At 46.6% G+C, this 21449-nt stretch overlaps 13 non-coding genes and 1 pseudogene across 13 annotated transcripts; all 14 read left to right on the top strand.

Annotated features, from left to right (window-relative positions):
- Positions 1 to 1190: 1190 nt before the first annotated feature.
- Positions 1191 to 1381, top strand: LOC142265689 (U2 spliceosomal RNA). Its single transcript, XR_012731953.1, has one exon. It is a non-coding gene; the product is annotated as a U2 spliceosomal RNA (small nuclear RNA).
- A 1387-nt stretch (positions 1382 to 2768) lies between these two features.
- On the top strand, positions 2769 to 2959 carry LOC142265688 (U2 spliceosomal RNA). Its single transcript, XR_012731952.1, has one exon. It is a non-coding gene; the product is annotated as a U2 spliceosomal RNA (small nuclear RNA).
- A 1386-nt stretch (positions 2960 to 4345) lies between these two features.
- Positions 4346 to 4536, top strand: LOC142265687 (U2 spliceosomal RNA). Its single transcript, XR_012731951.1, has one exon. It is a non-coding gene; the product is annotated as a U2 spliceosomal RNA (small nuclear RNA).
- A 1387-nt stretch (positions 4537 to 5923) lies between these two features.
- Positions 5924 to 6114, top strand: LOC142265686 (U2 spliceosomal RNA). Its single transcript, XR_012731950.1, has one exon. It is a non-coding gene; the product is annotated as a U2 spliceosomal RNA (small nuclear RNA).
- Positions 6115 to 7501: 1387 nt separating this feature from the next.
- On the top strand, positions 7502 to 7643 carry LOC142265673 (U2 spliceosomal RNA; annotated as a pseudogene).
- Positions 7644 to 8302: 659 nt separating this feature from the next.
- Positions 8303 to 8495, top strand: LOC142265629 (U2 spliceosomal RNA). Its single transcript, XR_012731921.1, has one exon. It is a non-coding gene; the product is annotated as a U2 spliceosomal RNA (small nuclear RNA).
- A 1387-nt stretch (positions 8496 to 9882) lies between these two features.
- Positions 9883 to 10073, top strand: LOC142265603 (U2 spliceosomal RNA). The gene has a single exon (XR_012731904.1). It is a non-coding gene; the product is annotated as a U2 spliceosomal RNA (small nuclear RNA).
- A 1387-nt stretch (positions 10074 to 11460) lies between these two features.
- Positions 11461 to 11651, top strand: LOC142265685 (U2 spliceosomal RNA). Its single transcript, XR_012731949.1, has one exon. It is a non-coding gene; the product is annotated as a U2 spliceosomal RNA (small nuclear RNA).
- A 1387-nt stretch (positions 11652 to 13038) lies between these two features.
- On the top strand, positions 13039 to 13229 carry LOC142265684 (U2 spliceosomal RNA). The gene has a single exon (XR_012731948.1). It is a non-coding gene; the product is annotated as a U2 spliceosomal RNA (small nuclear RNA).
- A 1387-nt stretch (positions 13230 to 14616) lies between these two features.
- LOC142265681 (U2 spliceosomal RNA) lies at positions 14617 to 14807 on the top strand. The gene has a single exon (XR_012731946.1). It is a non-coding gene; the product is annotated as a U2 spliceosomal RNA (small nuclear RNA).
- A 1387-nt stretch (positions 14808 to 16194) lies between these two features.
- On the top strand, positions 16195 to 16385 carry LOC142265680 (U2 spliceosomal RNA). The gene has a single exon (XR_012731945.1). It is a non-coding gene; the product is annotated as a U2 spliceosomal RNA (small nuclear RNA).
- A 1386-nt stretch (positions 16386 to 17771) lies between these two features.
- On the top strand, positions 17772 to 17962 carry LOC142265672 (U2 spliceosomal RNA). The gene has a single exon (XR_012731944.1). It is a non-coding gene; the product is annotated as a U2 spliceosomal RNA (small nuclear RNA).
- Positions 17963 to 19349: 1387 nt separating this feature from the next.
- On the top strand, positions 19350 to 19540 carry LOC142265659 (U2 spliceosomal RNA). Its single transcript, XR_012731943.1, has one exon. It is a non-coding gene; the product is annotated as a U2 spliceosomal RNA (small nuclear RNA).
- A 1387-nt stretch (positions 19541 to 20927) lies between these two features.
- LOC142265647 (U2 spliceosomal RNA) lies at positions 20928 to 21118 on the top strand. The gene has a single exon (XR_012731938.1). It is a non-coding gene; the product is annotated as a U2 spliceosomal RNA (small nuclear RNA).
- The last annotated feature ends 331 nt before the right edge of the window (positions 21119 to 21449 follow it).

Below are 21449 nucleotides of genomic sequence, written 5' to 3'. Positions count from 1 at the left end.
CCTGACCAACTCGGCTATGTCCCCGTGCTGCAGTTCTCTGTCTTATCTAGATCATTTGCAATTGAATGGAATAGATCCCTTTTGGACAAAGTGGATTCACCTGCTGCTGCAGTGACCACAGGTGTGATAAGATCTAGAATTGGCATCTGGTGCGATCTCTCCGCTTCCACTCCAAAGAAAGTTACCTGTTTATTCCTATCATGCATTGGTTTTTGGGGTTTTCTTTGAGTAATGATGATCTCTTTAGTAGTCTGTTGGCGCCCTCTCCTGGAGGAATAGTTTGCTTGCTCTTGGACATTCTAAAAGAGAGGTCATGATAGACATTGAGCTTCTGAGCTCAATTGGGGACAGTCATGGGTGATGAATGTTTGCAACCTACTGCGAAGCCTCATACCGCAATATAAGGAACGTCAAATACTAAGAAAGGGCGGCCTATGAAAGAATTACTACTTTCAATAAGTACACTTAAACGGCTAATTGGGAATAGAAAAACTGTAAAAAGCCCTCTGAGAAAGCCCCCCTCTAACCTTTGATAGTAAGCTTTTCTGTAGTCTGCCTGTTGATGTATTTTCCGTTTGAACTGTGCACAACATGAAGAGACGGAACACTGGCGGCTTGTCACAATGCCCCCCGATGACATCACAATAGCGCTGCTGCCTAGAAAACAAGCTGCGCAGAAGAAGTTGTTCTTTGGGTGGGAGGGTGGGCTAGTGGAAGGAGGGGGCAATCTCTTTTTTTCCCGGGTGGTAGGGGGATGACAGGAGAAGGGAAGCGGGTGGTGAGAAAGGTACAGAGGGCAGGGTTTGGGGGCTGGGAAGGAAAGGGAAAAGATTAGGGTTTGGGGATGATGAAAGGGCTTTCTACGGGTAAGGATGGCAAAGGGTGGCAGTGACGGAAAGTCAGGCAACCTGTCCTGTCCGTCTTTTTGTATCGTGAATTGGAAAGACTGCAAGGGGGAGGGGAGTTGCTTGCGCCCTAAAGGAGGAGTTATTCAGATTCATTGCAGTGGGCGGCGGCTGCAAAACGCACCATTCTTCTTGTTTTTGCTCTGCAAAGCAGCCTTTTCAAGGGTTGGCTTGGGTGACAAAATGTCTTGTGTAGGCGTGGGTTTGTCTCCCTCTCGCTCTCTCTCCCTAAGATGTGTCCGGCATAGGCCAGGGTGCCACTCGAGGCCCAAACCAATTCTGGTTATCGCTTCTCGGCCTTTTGGCTAAGATCAAGTGTAGTATCTGTTCTTATCAGTTTAATATCTGATACGTCCCCTATCTGGGGACCATATATTAAATGGATTTTTAGAACAGGGAGATGGAAAAAGAGCTTGCTCTGTCCACTCCACGCATTGACCTGGTATTGCAGTACCTCCAGGAACGGTGCACCCCTTCTTAACCCAGTTTCCAAAAGCAGAACTCAATTCACCTGATTCATATTAGCCCGATTTAATGAATTGGAAGAAAGCATACGTCTTCATATGCACCTCAATTTGGCCCATTCACTTTTCACACTTCCTCCTTTTGTTTTTTATCTTTCACACTTTTGACTTTCTTTATTCATCCAAATAGCAAACTCATCACCACTCAACCTGACCAACTCGGCTATGTCCCCGTGCTGCAGTTCTCTGTCTTATCTAGATCATTTGCAATTGAATGGAATAGATCCCTTTTGGACAAAGTGGATTCACCTGCTGCTGCAGTGACCACAGGTGTGATAAGATCTAGAATTGGCATCTGGTGCGATCTCTCCGCTTCCACTCCAAAGAAAGTTACCTGTTTATTCCTATCATGCATTGGTTTTTGGGGTTTTCTTTGAGTAATGATGATCTCTTTAGTAGTCTGTTGGCGCCCTCTCCTGGAGGAATAGTTTGCTTGCTCTTGGACATTCTAAAAGAGAGGTCATGATAGACATTGAGCTTCTGAGCTCAATTGGGGACAGTCATGGGTGATGAATGTTTGCAACCTACTGCGAAGCCTCATACCGCAATATAAGGAACGTCAAATACTAAGAAAGGGCGGCCTATGAAAGAATTACTACTTTCAATAAGTACACTTAAACGGCTAATTGGGAATAGAAAAACTGTAAAAAGCCCTCTGAGAAAGCCCCCCTCTAACCTTTGATAGTAAGCTTTTCTGTAGTCTGCCTGTTGATGTATTTTCCGTTTGAACTGTGCACAACATGAAGAGACGGAACACTGGCGGCTTGTCACAATGCCCCCCGATGACATCACAATAGCGCTGCTGCCTAGAAAACAAGCTGCGCAGAAGAAGTTGTTCTTTGGGTGGGAGGGTGGGCTAGTGGAAGGAGGGGGCAATCTCTTTTTTTCCCGGGTGGTAGGGGGATGACAGGAGAAGGGAAGCGGGTGGTGAGAAAGGTACAGAGGGCAGGGTTTGGGGGCTGGGAAGGAAAGGGAAAAGATTAGGGTTTGGGGATGATGAAAGGGCTTTCTACGGGTAAGGATGGCAAAGGGTGGCAGTGACGGAAAGTCAGGCAACCTGTCCTGTCCGTCTTTTTGTATCGTGAATTGGAAAGACTGCAAGGGGGAGGGGAGTTGCTTGCGCCCTAAAGGAGGAGTTATTCAGATTCATTGCAGTGGGCGGCGGCTGCAAAACGCACCATTCTTCTTGTTTTTGCTCTGCAAAGCAGCCTTTTCAAGGGTTGGCTTGGGTGACAAAATGTCTTGTGTAGGCGTGGGTTTGTCTCCCTCTCGCTCTCTCTCCCTAAGATGTGTCCGGCATAGGCCAGGGTGCCACTCGAGGCCCAAACCAATTCTGGTTATCGCTTCTCGGCCTTTTGGCTAAGATCAAGTGTAGTATCTGTTCTTATCAGTTTAATATCTGATACGTCCCCTATCTGGGGACCATATATTAAATGGATTTTTAGAACAGGGAGATGGAAAAAGAGCTTGCTCTGTCCACTCCACGCATTGACCTGGTATTGCAGTACCTCCAGGAACGGTGCACCCCTTCTTAACCCAGTTTCCAAAAGCAGAACTCAATTCACCTGATTCATATTAGCCCGATTTAATGAATTGGAAGAAAGCATACGTCTTCATATGCACCTCAATTTGGCCCATTCACTTTTCACACTTCCTCCTTTTGTTTTTTATCTTTCACACTTTTGACTTTCTTTATTCATCCAAATAGCAAACTCATCACCACTCAACCTGACCAACTCGGCTATGTCCCCGTGCTGCAGTTCTCTGTCTTATCTAGATCATTTGCAATTGAATGGAATAGATCCCTTTTGGACAAAGTGGATTCACCTGCTGCTGCAGTGACCACAGGTGTGATAAGATCTAGAATTGGCATCTGGTGCGATCTCTCCGCTTCCACTCCAAAGAAAGTTACCTGTTTATTCCTATCATGCATTGGTTTTTGGGGTTTTCTTTGAGTAATGATGATCTCTTTAGTAGTCTGTTGGCGCCCTCTCCTGGAGGAATAGTTTGCTTGCTCTTGGACATTCTAAAAGAGAGGTCATGATAGACATTGAGCTTCTGAGCTCAATTGGGGACAGTCATGGGTGATGAATGTTTGCAACCTACTGCGAAGCCTCATACCGCAATATAAGGAACGTCAAATACTAAGAAAGGGCGGCCTATGAAAGAATTACTACTTTCAATAAGTACACTTAAACGGCTAATTGGGAATAGAAAAACTGTAAAAAGCCCTCTGAGAAAGCCCCCCTCTAACCTTTGATAGTAAGCTTTTCTGTAGTCTGCCTGTTGATGTATTTTCCGTTTGAACTGTGCACAACATGAAGAGACGGAACACTGGCGGCTTGTCACAATGCCCCCGATGACATCACAATAGCGCTGCTGCCTAGAAAACAAGCTGCGCAGAAGAAGTTGTTCTTTGGGTGGGAGGGTGGGCTAGTGGAAGGAGGGGGCAATCTCTTTTTTTCCCGGGTGGTAGGGGGATGACAGGAGAAGGGAAGCGGGTGGTGAGAAAGGTACAGAGGGCAGGGTTTGGGGGCTGGGAAGGAAAGGGAAAAGATTAGGGTTTGGGGATGATGAAAGGGCTTTCTACGGGTAAGGATGGCAAAGGGTGGCAGTGACGGAAAGTCAGGCAACCTGTCCTGTCCGTCTTTTTGTATCGTGAATTGGAAAGACTGCAAGGGGGAGGGGAGTTGCTTGCGCCCTAAAGGAGGAGTTATTCAGATTCATTGCAGTGGGCGGCGGCTGCAAAACGCACCATTCTTCTTGTTTTTGCTCTGCAAAGCAGCCTTTTCAAGGGTTGGCTTGGGTGACAAAATGTCTTGTGTAGGCGTGGGTTTGTCTCCCTCTCGCTCTCTCTCCCTAAGATGTGTCCGGCATAGGCCAGGGTGCCACTCGAGGCCCAAACCAATTCTGGTTATCGCTTCTCGGCCTTTTGGCTAAGATCAAGTGTAGTATCTGTTCTTATCAGTTTAATATCTGATACGTCCCCTATCTGGGGACCATATATTAAATGGATTTTTAGAACAGGGAGATGGAAAAAGAGCTTGCTCTGTCCACTCCACGCATTGACCTGGTATTGCAGTACCTCCAGGAACGGTGCACCCCTTCTTAACCCAGTTTCCAAAAGCAGAACTCAATTCACCTGATTCATATTAGCCCGATTTAATGAATTGGAAGAAAGCATACGTCTTCATATGCACCTCAATTTGGCCCATTCACTTTTCACACTTCCTCCTTTTGTTTTTTATCTTTCACACTTTTGACTTTCTTTATTCATCCAAATAGCAAACTCATCACCACTCAACCTGACCAACTCGGCTATGTCCCCGTGCTGCAGTTCTCTGTCTTATCTAGATCATTTGCAATTGAATGGAATAGATCCCTTTTGGACAAAGTGGATTCACCTGCTGCTGCAGTGACCACAGGTGTGATAAGATCTAGAATTGGCATCTGGTGCGATCTCTCCGCTTCCACTCCAAAGAAAGTTACCTGTTTATTCCTATCATGCATTGGTTTTTGGGGTTTTCTTTGAGTAATGATGATCTCTTTAGTAGTCTGTTGCCGCCCTCTCCTGGAGGAATAGTTTGCTTGCTCTTGGACATTCTAAAAGAGAGGTCATGATAGACATTGAGCTTCTGAGCTCAATTGGGGACAGTCATGGGTGATGAATGTTTGCAACCTACTGCGAAGCCTCATACCGCAATATAAGGAACGTCAAATACTAAGAAAGGGCGGCCTATGAAAGAATTACTACTTTCAATAAGTACACTTAAACGGCTAATTGGGAATAGAAAAACTGTAAAAAGCCCTCTGAGAAAGCCCCCCTCTAACCTTTGATAGTAAGCTTTTCTGTAGTCTGCCTGTTGATGTATTTTCCGTTTGAACTGTGCACAACATGAAGAGACGGAACACTGGCGGCTTGTCACAATGCCCCCCGATGACATCACAATAGCGCTGCTGCCTAGAAAACAAGCTGCGCAGAAGAAGTTGTTCTTTGGGTGGGAGGGTGGGCTAGTGGAAGGAGGGGGCAATCTCTTTTTTTCCCGGGTGGTAGGGGGATGACAGGAGAAGGGAAGCGGGTGGTGAGAAAGGTACAGAGGGCAGGGTTTGGGGGCTGGGAAGGAAAGGGAAAAGATTAGGGTTTGGGGATGATGAAAGGGCTTTCTACGGGTAAGGATGGCAAAGGGTGGCAGTGACGGAAAGTCAGGCAACCTGTCCTGTCCGTCTTTTTGTATCGTGAATTGGAAAGACTGCAAGGGGGAGGGGAGTTGCTTGCGCCCTAAAGGAGGAGTTATTCAGATTCATTGCAGTGGGCGGCGGCTGCAAAACGCACCATTCTTCTTGTTTTTGCTCTGCAAAGCAGCCTTTTCAAGGGTTGGCTTGGGTGACAAAATGTCTTGTGTAGGCGTGGGTTTGTCTCCCTCTCGCTCTCTCTCCCTAAGATGTGTCCGGCATAGGCCAGGGTGCCACTCGAGGCCCAAACCAATTCTGGTTATCGCTTCTCGGCCTTTTGGCTAAGATCAAGTGTAGTATCTGTTCTTATCAGTTTAATATCTGATACGTCCCCTATCTGGGGACCATATATTAAATGGATTTTTAGAACAGGGAGATGGAAAAAGAGCTTGCTCTGTCCACTCCACGCATTGACCTGGTATTGCAGTACCTCCAGGAACGGTGCACCCCTTCTTAACCCAGTTTCCAAAAGCAGAACTCAATTCACCTGATTCATATTAGCCCGATTTAATGAATTGGAAGAAAGCATACGTCTTCATATGCACCTCAATTTGGCCCATTCACTTTTCACACTTCCTCCTTTTGTTTTTTATCTTTCACACTTTTGACTTTCTTTATTCATCCAAATAGCAAACTCATCACCACTCAACCTGACCAACTCGGCTATGTCCCCGTGCTGCAGTTCTCTGTCTTATCTAGATCATTTGCAATTGAATGGAATAGATCCCTTTTGGACAAAGTGGATTCACCTGCTGCTGCAGTGACCACAGGTGTGATAAGATCTAGAATTGGCATCTGGTGCGATCTCTCCGCTTCCACTCCAAAGAAAGTTACCTGTTTATTCCTATCATGCATTGGTTTTTGGGGTTTTCTTTGAGTAATGATGATCTCTTTAGTAGTCTGTTGGCGCCCTCTCCTGGAGGAATAGTTTGCTTGCTCTTGGACATTCTAAAAGAGAGGTCATGATAGACATTGAGCTTCTGAGCTCAATTGGGGACAGTCATGGGTGATGAATGTTTGCAACCTACTGCGAAGCCTCATACCGCAATATAAGGAACGTCAAATACTAAGAAAGGGCGGCCTATGAAAGAATTACTACTTTCAATAAGTACACTTAAACGGCTAATTGGGAATAGAAAAACTGTAAAAAGCCCTCTGAGAAAGCCCCCCTCTAACCTTTGATAGTAAGCTTTTCTGTAGTCTGCCTGTTGATGTATTTTCCGTTTGAACTGTGCACAACATGAAGAGACGGAACACTGGCGGCTTGTCACAATGCCCCCCGATGACATCACAATAGCGCTGCTGCCTAGAAAACAAGCTGCGCAGAAGAAGTTGTTCTTTGGGTGGGAGGGTGGGCTAGTGGAAGGAGGGGGCAATCTCTTTTTTTCCCGGGTGGTAGGGGGATGACAGGAGAAGGGAAGCGGGTGGTGAGAAAGGTACAGAGGGCAGGGTTTGGGGGCTGGGAAGGAAAGGGAAAAGATTAGGGTTTGGGGATGATGAAAGGGCTTTCTACGGGTAAGGATGGCAAAGGGTGGCAGTGACGGAAAGTCAGGCAACCTGTCCTGTCCGTCTTTTTGTATCGTGAATTGGAAAGACTGCAAGGGGGAGGGGAGTTGCTTGCGCCCTAAAGGAGGAGTTATTCAGATTCATTGCAGTGGGCGGCGGCTGCAAAACGCACCATTCTTCTTGTTTTTGCTCTGCAAAGCAGCCTTTTCAAGGGTTGGCTTGGGTGACAAAATGTCTTGTGTAGGCGTGGGTTTGTCTCCCTCTCGCTCTCTCTCCCTAAGATGTGTCCGGCATAGGCCAGGGTGCCACTCGAGGCCCAAACCAATTCTGGTTATCGCTTCTCGGCCTTTTGGCTAAGATCAAGTGTAGTATCGTTCGAAAAGGTGGTTTAAGGCTCCGGCCACCTTAGTACAATGATGCAATGCACACTGGAAGGTTGCGCTTGTTAGTACTTTGGGAGGATAGTATATCCATCTAGAGGAAACCATGGCCCTACCAGGATCGAGGCTATTAGACTGAGTAAGTGTGGGGGCTATGGTGCAATGTGCCCCAGGATTGACGACCCTGGAGTGAGTCTGAGCTTGCTGGCTTTGGACCCCGGCAAGCCTTGGGCTCTGTAGCACACCGTACCTTGCCCTTTCATACTTTCTGAGCATATTGCTCTATCCCGGCCTTCTGGCTAGGAAGGGAAATTTTTATAATCATGGTCGGAGGTCCGTTCAGCTTTGGGCTGAGAAACCAACACCCGGTTGGAGGTCCGGGTCAGCTTCGGCTGAGAAACCAACACCCGGTTGGAGGTCCGGGTCAGCTTCGGCTGAGAAACCAACACCCGGTTGGAGGTCCGGTTAGCCTTGGGCTGAGAAACCAACACCGGTTGACGGTCCGGGCAGTTTCGGCTGCGAAACCAACAACTAGTAGCTCTCTACTCCACTTGGGTAAGATGCCTGGGTGGACGCTGGGAGCAACGACAAGGCTCAACCAGGCTTCGGCTTGGGGGAGCACCGAAGATCCCTGACCCTTGCTGTGGCCTTCTGGCTCGGAGGGACGGGGTTGATTTTTGGGGACCCTCTCCTCACGGAGGGGTCCACACGAATCCTAGCCTTTGCACTGTTTTTGGTGTGACTTCGGTCATGCATTTTTTGCGGTGCTTTGGAAAGCTTCATTAAATCAAAAATCTGTTCTTATCAGTTTAATATCTGATACGTCCCCTATCTGGGGACCATATATTAAATGGATTTTTAGAACAGGGAGATGGAAAAAGAGCTTGCTCTGTCCACTCCACGCATTGACCTGGTATTGCAGTACCTCCAGGAACGGTGCACCCCTTCTTAACCCAGTTTCCAAAAGCAGAACTCAATTCACCTGATTCATATTAGCCCGATTTAATGAATTGGAAGAAAGCATACGTCTTCATATGCACCTCAATTTGGCCCATTCACTTTTCACACTTCCTCCTTTTGTTTTTTATCTTTCACACTTTTGACTTTCTTTATTCATCCAAATAGCAAACTCATCACCACTCAACCTGACCAACTCGGCTATGTCCCCGTGCTGCAGTTCTCTGTCTTATCTAGATCATTTGCAATTGAATGGAATAGATCCCTTTTGGACAAAGTGGATTCACCTGCTGCTGCAGTGACCACAGGTGTGATAAGATCTAGAATTGGCATCTGGTGCGATCTCTCCGCTTCCACTCCAAAGAAAGTTACCTGTTTATTCCTATCATGCATTGGTTTTTGGGGTTTTCTTTGAGTAATGATGATCTCTTTAGTAGTCTGTTGGCGCCCTCTCCTGGAGGAATAGTTTGCTTGCTCTTGGACATTCTAAAAGAGAGGTCATGATAGACATTGAGCTTCTGAGCTCAATTGGGGACAGTCATGGGTGATGAATGTTTGCAACCTACTGCGAAGCCTCATACCGCAATATAAGGAACGTCAAATACTAAGAAAGGGCGGCCTATGAAAGAATTACTACTTTCAATAAGTACACTTAAACGGCTAATTGGGAATAGAAAAACTGTAAAAAGCCCTCTGAGAAAGCCCCCCTCTAACCTTTGATAGTAAGCTTTTCTGTAGTCTGCCTGTTGATGTATTTTCCGTTTGAACTGTGCACAACATGAAGAGACGGAACACTGGCGGCTTGTCACAATGCCCCCCGATGACATCACAATAGCGCTGCTGCCTAGAAAACAAGCTGCGCAGAAGAAGTTGTTCTTTGGGTGGGAGGGTGGGCTAGTGGAAGGAGGGGGCAATCTCTTTTTTTCCCGGGTGGTAGGGGGATGACAGGAGAAGGGAAGCGGGTGGTGAGAAAGGTACAGAGGGCAGGGTTTGGGGGCTGGGAAGGAAAGGGAAAAGATTAGGGTTTGGGGATGATGAAAGGGCTTTCTACGGGTAAGGATGGCAAAGGGTGGCAGTGACGGAAAGTCAGGCAACCTGTCCTGTCCGTCTTTTTGTATCGTGAATTGGAAAGACTGCAAGGGGGAGGGGAGTTGCTTGCGCCCTAAAGGAGGAGTTATTCAGATTCATTGCAGTGGGCGGCGGCTGCAAAACGCACCATTCTTCTTGTTTTTGCTCTGCAAAGCAGCCTTTTCAAGGGTTGGCTTGGGTGACAAAATGTCTTGTGTAGGCGTGGGTTTGTCTCCCTCTCGCTCTCTCTCCCTAAGATGTGTCCGGCATAGGCCAGGGTGCCACTCGAGGCCCAAACCAATTCTGGTTATCGCTTCTCGGCCTTTTGGCTAAGATCAAGTGTAGTATCTGTTCTTATCAGTTTAATATCTGATACGTCCCCTATCTGGGGACCATATATTAAATGGATTTTTAGAACAGGGAGATGGAAAAAGAGCGTGCTCTGTCCACTCCACGCATTGACCTGGTATTGCAGTACCTCCAGGAACGGTGCACCCCTTCTTAACCCAGTTTCCAAAAGCAGAACTCAATTCACCTGATTCATATTAGCCCGATTTAATGAATTGGAAGAAAGCATACGTCTTCATATGCACCTCAATTTGGCCCATTCACTTTTCACACTTCCTCCTTTTGTTTTTTATCTTTCACACTTTTGACTTTCTTTATTCATCCAAATAGCAAACTCATCACCACTCAACCTGACCAACTCGGCTATGTCCCCGTGCTGCAGTTCTCTGTCTTATCTAGATCATTTGCAATTGAATGGAATAGATCCCTTTTGGACAAAGTGGATTCACCTGCTGCTGCAGTGACCACAGGTGTGATAAGATCTAGAATTGGCATCTGGTGCGATCTCTCCGCTTCCACTCCAAAGAAAGTTACCTGTTTATTCCTATCATGCATTGGTTTTTGGGGTTTTCTTTGAGTAATGATGATCTCTTTAGTAGTCTGTTGGCGCCCTCTCCTGGAGGAATAGTTTGCTTGCTCTTGGACATTCTAAAAGAGAGGTCATGATAGACATTGAGCTTCTGAGCTCAATTGGGGACAGTCATGGGTGATGAATGTTTGCAACCTACTGCGAAGCCTCATACCGCAATATAAGGAACGTCAAATACTAAGAAAGGGCGGCCTATGAAAGAATTACTACTTTCAATAAGTACACTTAAACGGCTAATTGGGAATAGAAAAACTGTAAAAAGCCCTCTGAGAAAGCCCCCCTCTAACCTTTGATAGTAAGCTTTTCTGTAGTCTGCCTGTTGATGTATTTTCCGTTTGAACTGTGCACAACATGAAGAGACGGAACACTGGCGGCTTGTCACAATGCCCCCCGATGACATCACAATAGCGCTGCTGCCTAGAAAACAAGCTGCGCAGAAGAAGTTGTTCTTTGGGTGGGAGGGTGGGCTAGTGGAAGGAGGGGGCAATCTCTTTTTTTCCCGGGTGGTAGGGGGATGACAGGAGAAGGGAAGCGGGTGGTGAGAAAGGTACAGAGGGCAGGGTTTGGGGGCTGGGAAGGAAAGGGAAAAGATTAGGGTTTGGGGATGATGAAAGGGCTTTCTACGGGTAAGGATGGCAAAGGGTGGCAGTGACGGAAAGTCAGGCAACCTGTCCTGTCCGTCTTTTTGTATCGTGAATTGGAAAGACTGCAAGGGGGAGGGGAGTTGCTTGCGCCCTAAAGGAGGAGTTATTCAGATTCATTGCAGTGGGCGGCGGCTGCAAAACGCACCATTCTTCTTGTTTTTGCTCTGCAAAGCAGCCTTTTCAAGGGTTGGCTTGGGTGACAAAATGTCTTGTGTAGGCGTGGGTTTGTCTCCCTCTCGCTCTCTCTCCCTAAGATGTGTCCGGCATAGGCCAGGGTGCCACTCGAGGCCCAAACCAATTCTGGTTATCGCTTCTCGGCCTTTTGGCTAAGATCAAGTGTAGTATCTGTTCTTATCAGTTTAATATCTGATACGTCCCCTATCTGGGGACCATATATTAAATGGATTTTTAGAACAGGGAGATGGAAAAAGAGCTTGCTCTGTCCACTCCACGCATTGACCTGGTATTGCAGTACCTCCAGGAACGGTGCACCCCTTCTTAACCCAGTTTCCAAAAGCAGAACTCAATTCACCTGATTCATATTAGCCCGATTTAATGAATTGGAAGAAAGCATACGTCTTCATATGCACCTCAATTTGGCCCATTCACTTTTCACACTTCCTCCTTTTGTTTTTTATCTTTCACACTTTTGACTTTCTTTATTCATCCAAATAGCAAACTCATCACCACTCAACCTGACCAACTCGGCTATGTCCCCGTGCTGCAGTTCTCTGTCTTATCTAGATCATTTGCAATTGAATGGAATAGATCCCTTTTGGACAAAGTGGATTCACCTGCTGCTGCAGTGACCACAGGTGTGATAAGATCTAGAATTGGCATCTGGTGCGATCTCTCCGCTTCCACTCCAAAGAAAGTTACCTGTTTATTCCTATCATGCATTGGTTTTTGGGGTTTTCTTTGAGTAATGATGATCTCTTTAGTAGTCTGTTGGCGCCCTCTCCTGGAGGAATAGTTTGCTTGCTCTTGGACATTCTAAAAGAGAGGTCATGATAGACATTGAGCTTCTGAGCTCAATTGGGGACAGTCATGGGTGATGAATGTTTGCAACCTACTGCGAAGCCTCATACCGCAATATAAGGAACGTCAAATACTAAGAAAGGGCGGCCTATGAAAGAATTACTACTTTCAATAAGTACACTTAAACGGCTAATTGGGAATAGAAAAACTGTAAAAAGCCCTCTGAGAAAGCCCCCCTCTAACCTTTGATAGTAAGCTTTTCTGTAGTCTGCCTGTTGATGTATTTTCCGTTTGAACTGTGCACAACATGAAGAGACGGAACACTGGCGGCTTGTCACAATGCCCCCCGATGACATCACAATAGCGCTGCTGCCTAGAAAACAAGCTGCGCAGAAGAAGTTGTTCTTTGGGTGGGAGGGTGGGCTAGTGGAAGGAGGGGGCAATCTCTTTTTTTCCCGGGTGGTAGGGGGATGACAGGAGAAGGGAAGCGGGTGGTGAGAAAGGTACAGAGGGCAGGGTTTGGGGGCTGGGAAGGAAAGGGAAAAGATTAGGGTTTGGGGATGATGAAAGGGCTTTCTACGGGTAAGGATGGCAAAGGGTGGCAGTGACGGAAAGTCAGGCAACCTGTCCTGTCCGTCTTTTTGTATCGTGAATTGGAAAGACTGCAAGGGGGAGGGGAGTTGCTTGCGCCCTAAAGGAGGAGTTATTCAGATTCATTGCAGTGGGCGGCGGCTGCAAAACGCACCATTCTTCTTGTTTTTGCTCTGCAAAGCAGCCTTTTCAAGGGTTGGCTTGGGTGACAAAATGTCTTGTGTAGGCGTGGGTTTGTCTCCCTCTCGCTCTCTCTCCCTAAGATGTGTCCGGCATAGGCCAGGGTGCCACTCGAGGCCCAAACCAATTCTGGTTATCGCTTCTCGGCCTTTTGGCTAAGATCAAGTGTAGTATCTGTTCTTATCAGTTTAATATCTGATACGTCCCCTATCTGGGGACCATATATTAAATGGATTTTTAGAACAGGGAGATGGAAAAAGAGCTTGCTCTGTCCACTCCACGCATTGACCTGGTATTGCAGTACCTCCAGGAACGGTGCACCCCTTCTTAACCCAGTTTCCAAAAGCAGAACTCAATTCACCTGATTCATATTAGCCCGATTTAATGAATTGGAAGAAAGCATACGTCTTCATATGCACCTCAATTTGGCCCATTCACTTTTCACACTTCCTCCTTTTGTTTTTTATCTTTCACACTTTTGACTTTCTTTATTCATCCAAATAGCAAACTCATCACCACTCAACCTGACCAACTCGGCTATGTCCCCGTGCTGCAGTTCTCTGTCTTATCTAGATCATTTGCAATTGAATGGAATAGATCCCTTTTGGACAAAGTGGATTCACCTGCTGCTGCAGTGACCACAGGTGTGATAAGATCTAGAATTGGCATCTGGTGCGATCTCTCCGCTTCCACTCCAAAGAAAGTTACCTGTTTATTCCTATCATGCATTGGTTTCTGGGGTTTTCTTTGAGTAATGATGATCTCTTTAGTAGTCTGTTGGCGCCCTCTCCTGGAGGAATAGTTTGCTTGCTCTTGGACATTCTAAAAGAGAGGTCATGATAGACATTGAGCTTCTGAGCTCAATTGGGGACAGTCATGGGTGATGAATGTTTGCAACCTACTGCGAAGCCTCATACCGCAATATAAGGAACGTCAAATACTAAGAAAGGGCGGCCTATGAAAGAATTACTACTTTCAATAAGTACACTTAAACGGCTAATTGGGAATAGAAAAACTGTAAAAAGCCCTCTGAGAAAGCCCCCCTCTAACCTTTGATAGTAAGCTTTTCTGTAGTCTGCCTGTTGATGTATTTTCCGTTTGAACTGTGCACAACATGAAGAGACGGAACACTGGCGGCTTGTCACAATGCCCCCCGATGACATCACAATAGCGCTGCTGCCTAGAAAACAAGCTGCGCAGAAGAAGTTGTTCTTTGGGTGGGAGGGTGGGCTAGTGGAAGGAGGGGGCAATCTCTTTTTTTCCCGGGTGGTAGGGGGATGACAGGAGAAGGGAAGCGGGTGGTGAGAAAGGTACAGAGGGCAGGGTTTGGGGGCTGGGAAGGAAAGGGAAAAGATTAGGGTTTGGGGATGATGAAAGGGCTTTCTACGGGTAAGGATGGCAAAGGGTGGCAGTGACGGAAAGTCAGGCAACCTGTCCTGTCCGTCTTTTTGTATCGTGAATTGGAAAGACTGCAAGGGGGAGGGGAGTTGCTTGCGCCCTAAAGGAGGAGTTATTCAGATTCATTGCAGTGGGCGGCGGCTGCAAAACGCACCATTCTTCTTGTTTTTGCTCTGCAAAGCAGCCTTTTCAAGGGTTGGCTTGGGTGACAAAATGTCTTGTGTAGGCGTGGGTTTGTCTCCCTCTCGCTCTCTCTCCCTAAGATGTGTCCGGCATAGGCCAGGGTGCCACTCGAGGCCCAAACCAATTCTGGTTATCGCTTCTCGGCCTTTTGGCTAAGATCAAGTGTAGTATCTGTTCTTATCAGTTTAATATCTGATACGTCCCCTATCTGGGGACCATATATTAAATGGATTTTTAGAACAGGGAGATGGAAAAAGAGCTTGCTCTGTCCACTCCACGCATTGACCTGGTATTGCAGTACCTCCAGGAACGGTGCACCCCTTCTTAACCCAGTTTCCAAAAGCAGAACTCAATTCACCTGATTCATATTAGCCCGATTTAATGAATTGGAAGAAAGCATACGTCTTCATATGCACCTCAATTTGGCCCATTCACTTTTCACACTTCCTCCTTTTGTTTTTTATCTTTCACACTTTTGACTTTCTTTATTCATCCAAATAGCAAACTCATCACCACTCAACCTGACCAACTCGGCTATGTCCCCGTGCTGCAGTTCTCTGTCTTATCTAGATCATTTGCAATTGAATGGAATAGATCCCTTTTGGACAAAGTGGATTCACCTGCTGCTGCAGTGACCACAGGTGTGATAAGATCTAGAATTGGCATCTGGTGCGATCTCTCCGCTTCCACTCCAAAGAAAGTTACCTGTTTATTCCTATCATGCATTGGTTTTTGGGGTTTTCTTTGAGTAATGATGATCTCTTTAGTAGTCTGTTGGCGCCCTCTCCTGGAGGAATAGTTTGCTTGCTCTTGGACATTCTAAAAGAGAGGTCATGATAGACATTGAGCTTCTGAGCTCAATTGGGGACAGTCATGGGTGATGAATGTTTGCAACCTACTGCGAAGCCTCATACCGCAATATAAGGAACGTCAAATACTAAGAAAGGGCGGCCTATGAAAGAATTACTACTTTCAATAAGTACACTTAAACGGCTAATTGGGAATAGAAAAACTGTAAAAAGCCCTCTGAGAAAGCCCCCCTCTAACCTTTGATAGTAAGCTTTTCTGTAGTCTGCCTGTTGATGTATTTTCCGTTTGAACTGTGCACAACATGAAGAGACGGAACACTGGCGGCTTGTCACAATGCCCCCCGATGACATCACAATAGCGCTGCTGCCTAGAAAACAAGCTGCGCAGAAGAAGTTGTTCTTTGGGTGGGAGGGTGGGCTAGTGGAAGGAGGGGGCAATCTCTTTTTTTCCCGGGTGGTAGGGGGATGACAGGAGAAGGGAAGCGGGTGGTGAGAAAGGTACAGAGGGCAGGGTTTGGGGGCTGGGAAGGAAAGGGAAAAGATTAGGGTTTGGGGATGATGAAAGGGCTTTCTACGGGTAAGGATGGCAAAGGGTGGCAGTGACGGAAAGTCAGGCAACCTGTCCTGTCCGTCTTTTTGTATCGTGAATTGGAAAGACTGCAAGGGGGAGGGGAGTTGCTTGCGCCCTAAAGGAGGAGTTATTCAGATTCATTGCAGTGGGCGGCGGCTGCAAAACGCACCATTCTTCTTGTTTTTGCTCTGCAAAGCAGCCTTTTCAAGGGTTGGCTTGGGTGACAAAATGTCTTGTGTAGGCGTGGGTTTGTCTCCCTCTCGCTCTCTCTCCCTAAGATGTGTCCGGCATAGGCCAGGGTGCCACTCGAGGCCCAAACCAATTCTGGTTATCGCTTCTCGGCCTTTTGGCTAAGATCAAGTGTAGTATCTGTTCTTATCAGTTTAATATCTGATACGTCCCCTATCTGGGGACCATATATTAAATGGATTTTTAGAACAGGGAGATGGAAAAAGAGCTTGCTCTGTCCACTCCACGCATTGACCTGGTATTGCAGTACCTCCAGGAACGGTGCACCCCTTCTTAACCCAGTTTCCAAAAGCAGAACTCAATTCACCTGATTCATATTAGCCCGATTTAATGAATTGGAAGAAAGCATACGTCTTCATATGCACCTCAATTTGGCCCATTCACTTTTCACACTTCCTCCTTTTGTTTTTTATCTTTCACACTTTTGACTTTCTTTATTCATCCAAATAGCAAACTCATCACCACTCAACCTGACCAACTCGGCTATGTCCCCGTGCTGCAGTTCTCTGTCTTATCTAGATCATTTGCAATTGAATGGAATAGATCCCTTTTGGACAAAGTGGATTCACCTGCTGCTGCAGTGACCACAGGTGTGATAAGATCTAGAATTGGCATCTGGTGCGATCTCTCCGCTTCCACTCCAAAGAAAGTTACCTGTTTATTCCTATCATGCATTGGTTTTTGGGGTTTTCTTTGAGTAATGATGATCTCTTTAGTAGTCTGTTGGCGCCCTCTCCTGGAGGAATAGTTTGCTTGCTCTTGGACATTCTAAAAGAGAGGTCATGATAGACATTGAGCTTCTGAGCTCAATTGGGGACAGTCATGGGTGATGAATGTTTGCAACCTACTGCGAAGCCTCATACCGCAATATAAGGAACGTCAAATACTAAGAAAGGGCGGCCTATGAAAGAATTACTACTTTCAATAAGTACACTTAAACGGCTAATTGGGAATAGAAAAACTGTAAAAAGCCCTCTGAGAAAGCCCCCCTCTAACCTTTGATAGTAAGCTTTTCTGTAGTCTGCCTGTTGATGTATTTTCCGTTTGAACTGTGCACAACATGAAGAGACGGAACACTGGCGGCTTGTCACAATGCCCCCCGATGACATCACAATAGCGCTGCTGCCTAGAAAACAAGCTGCGCAGAAGAAGTTGTTCTTTGGGTGGGAGGGTGGGCTAGTGGAAGGAGGGGGCAATCTCTTTTTTTCCCGGGTGGTAGGGGGATGACAGGAGAAGGGAAGCGGGTGGTGAGAAAGGTACAGAGGGCAGGGTTTGGGGCTGGGAAGGAAAGGGAAAAGATTAGGGTTTGGGGATGATGAAAGGGCTTTCTACGGGTAAGGATGGCAAAGGGTGGCAGTGACGGAAAGTCAGGCAACCTGTCCTGTCCGTCTTTTTGTATCGTGAATTGGAAAGACTGCAAGGGGGAGGGGAGTTGCTTGCGCCCTAAAGGAGGAGTTATTCAGATTCATTGCAGTGGGCGGCGGCTGCAAAACGCACCATTCTTCTTGTTTTTGCTCTGCAAAGCAGCCTTTTCAAGGGTTGGCTTGGGTGACAAAATGTCTTGTGTAGGCGTGGGTTTGTCTCCCTCTCGCTCTCTCTCCCTAAGATGTGTCCGGCATAGGCCAGGGTGCCACTCGAGGCCCAAACCAATTCTGGTTATCGCTTCTCGGCCTTTTGGCTAAGATCAAGTGTAGTATCTGTTCTTATCAGTTTAATATCTGATACGTCCCCTATCTGGGGACCATATATTAAATGGATTTTTAGAACAGGGAGATGGAAAAAGAGCTTGCTCTGTCCACTCCACGCATTGACCTGGTATTGCAGTACCTCCAGGAACGGTGCACCCCTTCTTAACCCAGTTTCCAAAAGCAGAACTCAATTCACCTGATTCATATTAGCCCGATTTAATGAATTGGAAGAAAGCATACGTCTTCATATGCACCTCAATTTGGCCCATTCACTTTTCACACTTCCTCCTTTTGTTTTTTATCTTTCACACTTTTGACTTTCTTTATTCATCCAAATAGCAAACTCATCACCACTCAACCTGACCAACTCGGCTATGTCCCCGTGCTGCAGTTCTCTGTCTTATCTAGATCATTTGCAATTGAATGGAATAGATCCCTTTTGGACAAAGTGGATTCACCTGCTGCTGCAGTGACCACAGGTGTGATAAGATCTAGAATTGGCATCTGGTGCGATCTCTCCGCTTCCACTCCAAAGAAAGTTACCTGTTTATTCCTATCATGCATTGGTTTTTGGGGTTTTCTTTGAGTAATGATGATCTCTTTAGTAGTCTGTTGGCGCCCTCTCCTGGAGGAATAGTTTGCTTGCTCTTGGACATTCTAAAAGAGAGGTCATGATAGACATTGAGCTTCTGAGCTCAATTGGGGACAGTCATGGGTGATGAATGTTTGCAACCTACTGCGAAGCCTCATACCGCAATATAAGGAACGTCAAATACTAAGAAAGGGCGGCCTATGAAAGAATTACTACTTTCAATAAGTACACTTAAACGGCTAATTGGGAATAGAAAAACTGTAAAAAGCCCTCTGAGAAAGCCCCCCTCTAACCTTTGATAGTAAGCTTTTCTGTAGTCTGCCTGTTGATGTATTTTCCGTTTGAACTGTGCACAACATGAAGAGACGGAACACTGGCGGCTTGTCACAATGCCCCCCGATGACATCACAATAGCGCTGCTGCCTAGAAAACAAGCTGCGCAGAAGAAGTTGTTCTTTGGGTGGGAGGGTGGGCTAGTGGAAGGAGGGGGCAATCTCTTTTTTTCCCGGGTGGTAGGGGGATGACAGGAGAAGGGAAGCGGGTGGTGAGAAAGGTACAGAGGGCAGGGTTTGGGGGCTGGGAAGGAAAGGGAAAAGATTAGGGTTTGGGGATGATGAAAGGGCTTTCTACGGGTAAGGATGGCAAAGGGTGGCAGTGACGGAAAGTCAGGCAACCTGTCCTGTCCGTCTTTTTGTATCGTGAATTGGAAAGACTGCAAGGGGGAGGGGAGTTGCTTGCGCCCTAAAGGAGGAGTTATTCAGATTCATTGCAGTGGGCGGCGGCTGCAAAACGCACCATTCTTCTTGTTTTTGCTCTGCAAAGCAGCCTTTTCAAGGGTTGGCTTGGGTGACAAAATGTCTTGTGTAGGCGTGGGTTTGTCTCCCTCTCGCTCTCTCTCCCTAAGATGTGTCCGGCATAGGCCAGGGTGCCACTCGAGGCCCAAACCAATTCTGGTTATCGCTTCTCGGCCTTTTGGCTAAGATCAAGTGTAGTATCTGTTCTTATCAGTTTAATATCTGATACGTCCCCTATCTGGGGACCATATATTAAATGGATTTTTAGAACAGGGAGATGGAAAAAGAGCTTGCTCTGTCCACTCCACGCATTGACCTGGTATTGCAGTACCTCCAGGAACGGTGCACCCCTTCTTAACCCAGTTTCCAAAAGCAGAACTCAATTCACCTGATTCATATTAGCCCGATTTAATGAATTGGAAGAAAGCATACGTCTTCATATGCACCTCAATTTGGCCCATTCACTTTTCACACTTCCTCCTTTTGTTTTTTATCTTTCACACTTTTGACTTTCTTTATTCATCCAAATAGCAAACTCATCACCACTCAACCTGACCAACTCGGCTATGTCCCCGTGCTGCAGTTCTCTGTCTTATCTAGATCATTTGCAATTGAATGGAATAGATCCCTTTTGGACAAAGTGGATTCACCTGCTGCTGCAGTGACCACAGGTGTGATAAGATCTAGAATTGGCATCTGGTGCGATCTCTCCGCTTCCACTCCAAAGAAAGTTACCTGTTTATTCCTATCATGCATTGGTTTTTGGGGTTTTCTTTGAGTAATGATGATCTCTTTAGTAGTCTGTTGGCGCCCTCTCCTGGAGGAATAGTTTGCTTGCTCTTGGACATTCTAAAAGAGAGGTCATGATAGACATTGAGCTTCTGAGCTCAATTGGGGACAGTCATGGGTGATGAATGTTTGCAACCTACTGCGAAGCCTCATACCGCAATATAAGGAACGTCAAATACTAAGAAAGGGCGGCCTATGAAAGAATTACTACTTTCAATAAGTACACTTAAACGGCTAATTGGGAATAGAAAAACTGTAAAAAGCCCTCTGAGAAAGCCCCCCTCTAACCTTTGATAGTAAGCTTTTCTGTAGTCTGCCTGTTGATGTATTTTCCGTTTGAACTGTGCACAACATGAAGAGACGGAACACTGGCGGCTTGTCACAATGCCCCCCGATGACATCACAATAGCGCTGCTGCCTAGAAAACAAGCTGCGCAGAAGAAGTTGTTCTTTGGGTGGGAGGGTGGGCTAGTGGAAGGAGGGGGCAATCTCTTTTTTTCCCGGGTGGTAGGGGGATGACAGGAGAAGGGAAGCGGGTGGTGAGAAAGGTACAGAGGGCAGGGTTTGGGGGCTGGGAAGGAAAGGGAAAAGATTAGGGTTTGGGGATGATGAAAGGGCTTTCTACGGGTAAGGATGGCAAAGGGTGGCAGTGACGGAAAGTCAGGCAACCTGTCCTGTCCGTCTTTTTGTATCGTGAATTGGAAAGACTGCAAGGGGGAGGGGAGTTGCTTGCGCCCTAAAGGAGGAGTTATTCAGATTCATTGCAGTGGGCGGCGGCTGCAAAACGCACCATTCTTCTTGTTTTTGCTCTGCAAAGCAGCCTTTTCAAGGGTTGGCTTGGGTGACAAAATGTCTTGTGTAGGCGTGGGTTTGTCTCCCTCTCGCTCTCTCTCCCTAAGATGTGTCCGGCATAGGCCAGGGTGCCACTCGAGGCCCAAACCAATTCTGGTTATCGCTTCTCGGCCTTTTGGCTAAGATCAAGTGTAGTATCTGTTCTTATCAGTTTAATATCTGATACGTCCCCTATCTGGGGACCATATATTAAATGGATTTTTAGAACAGGGAGATGGAAAAAGAGCTTGCTCTGTCCACTCCACGCATTGACCTGGTATTGCAGTACCTCCAGGAACGGTGCACCCCTTCTTAACCCAGTTTCCAAAAGCAGAACTCAATTCACCTGATTCATATTAGCCCGATTTAATGAATTGGAAGAAAGCATACGTCTTCATATGCACCTCAATTTGGCCCATTCACTTTTCACACTTCCTCCTTTTGTTTTTTATCTTTCACACTTTTGACTTTCTTTATTCATCCAAATAGCAAACTCATCACCACTCAACCTGACCAACTCGGCTATGTCCCCGTGCTGCAGTTCTCTGTCTTATCTAGATCATTTGCAATTGAATGGAATAGATCCCTTTTGGACAAAGTGGATTCACCTGCTGCTGCAGTGACCACAGGTGTGATAAGATC

This window comes from Anomaloglossus baeobatrachus, unplaced genomic scaffold (genome assembly GCF_048569485.1).
Source record: "Anomaloglossus baeobatrachus isolate aAnoBae1 unplaced genomic scaffold, aAnoBae1.hap1 Scaffold_275, whole genome shotgun sequence".
NCBI classification, from domain to species: Eukaryota; Metazoa; Chordata; class Amphibia; order Anura; family Aromobatidae; genus Anomaloglossus; species Anomaloglossus baeobatrachus.
The sequence above is the reverse complement of the archived record's forward strand: the minus strand, read 5'-3'. Positions and strand labels throughout refer to the sequence as shown.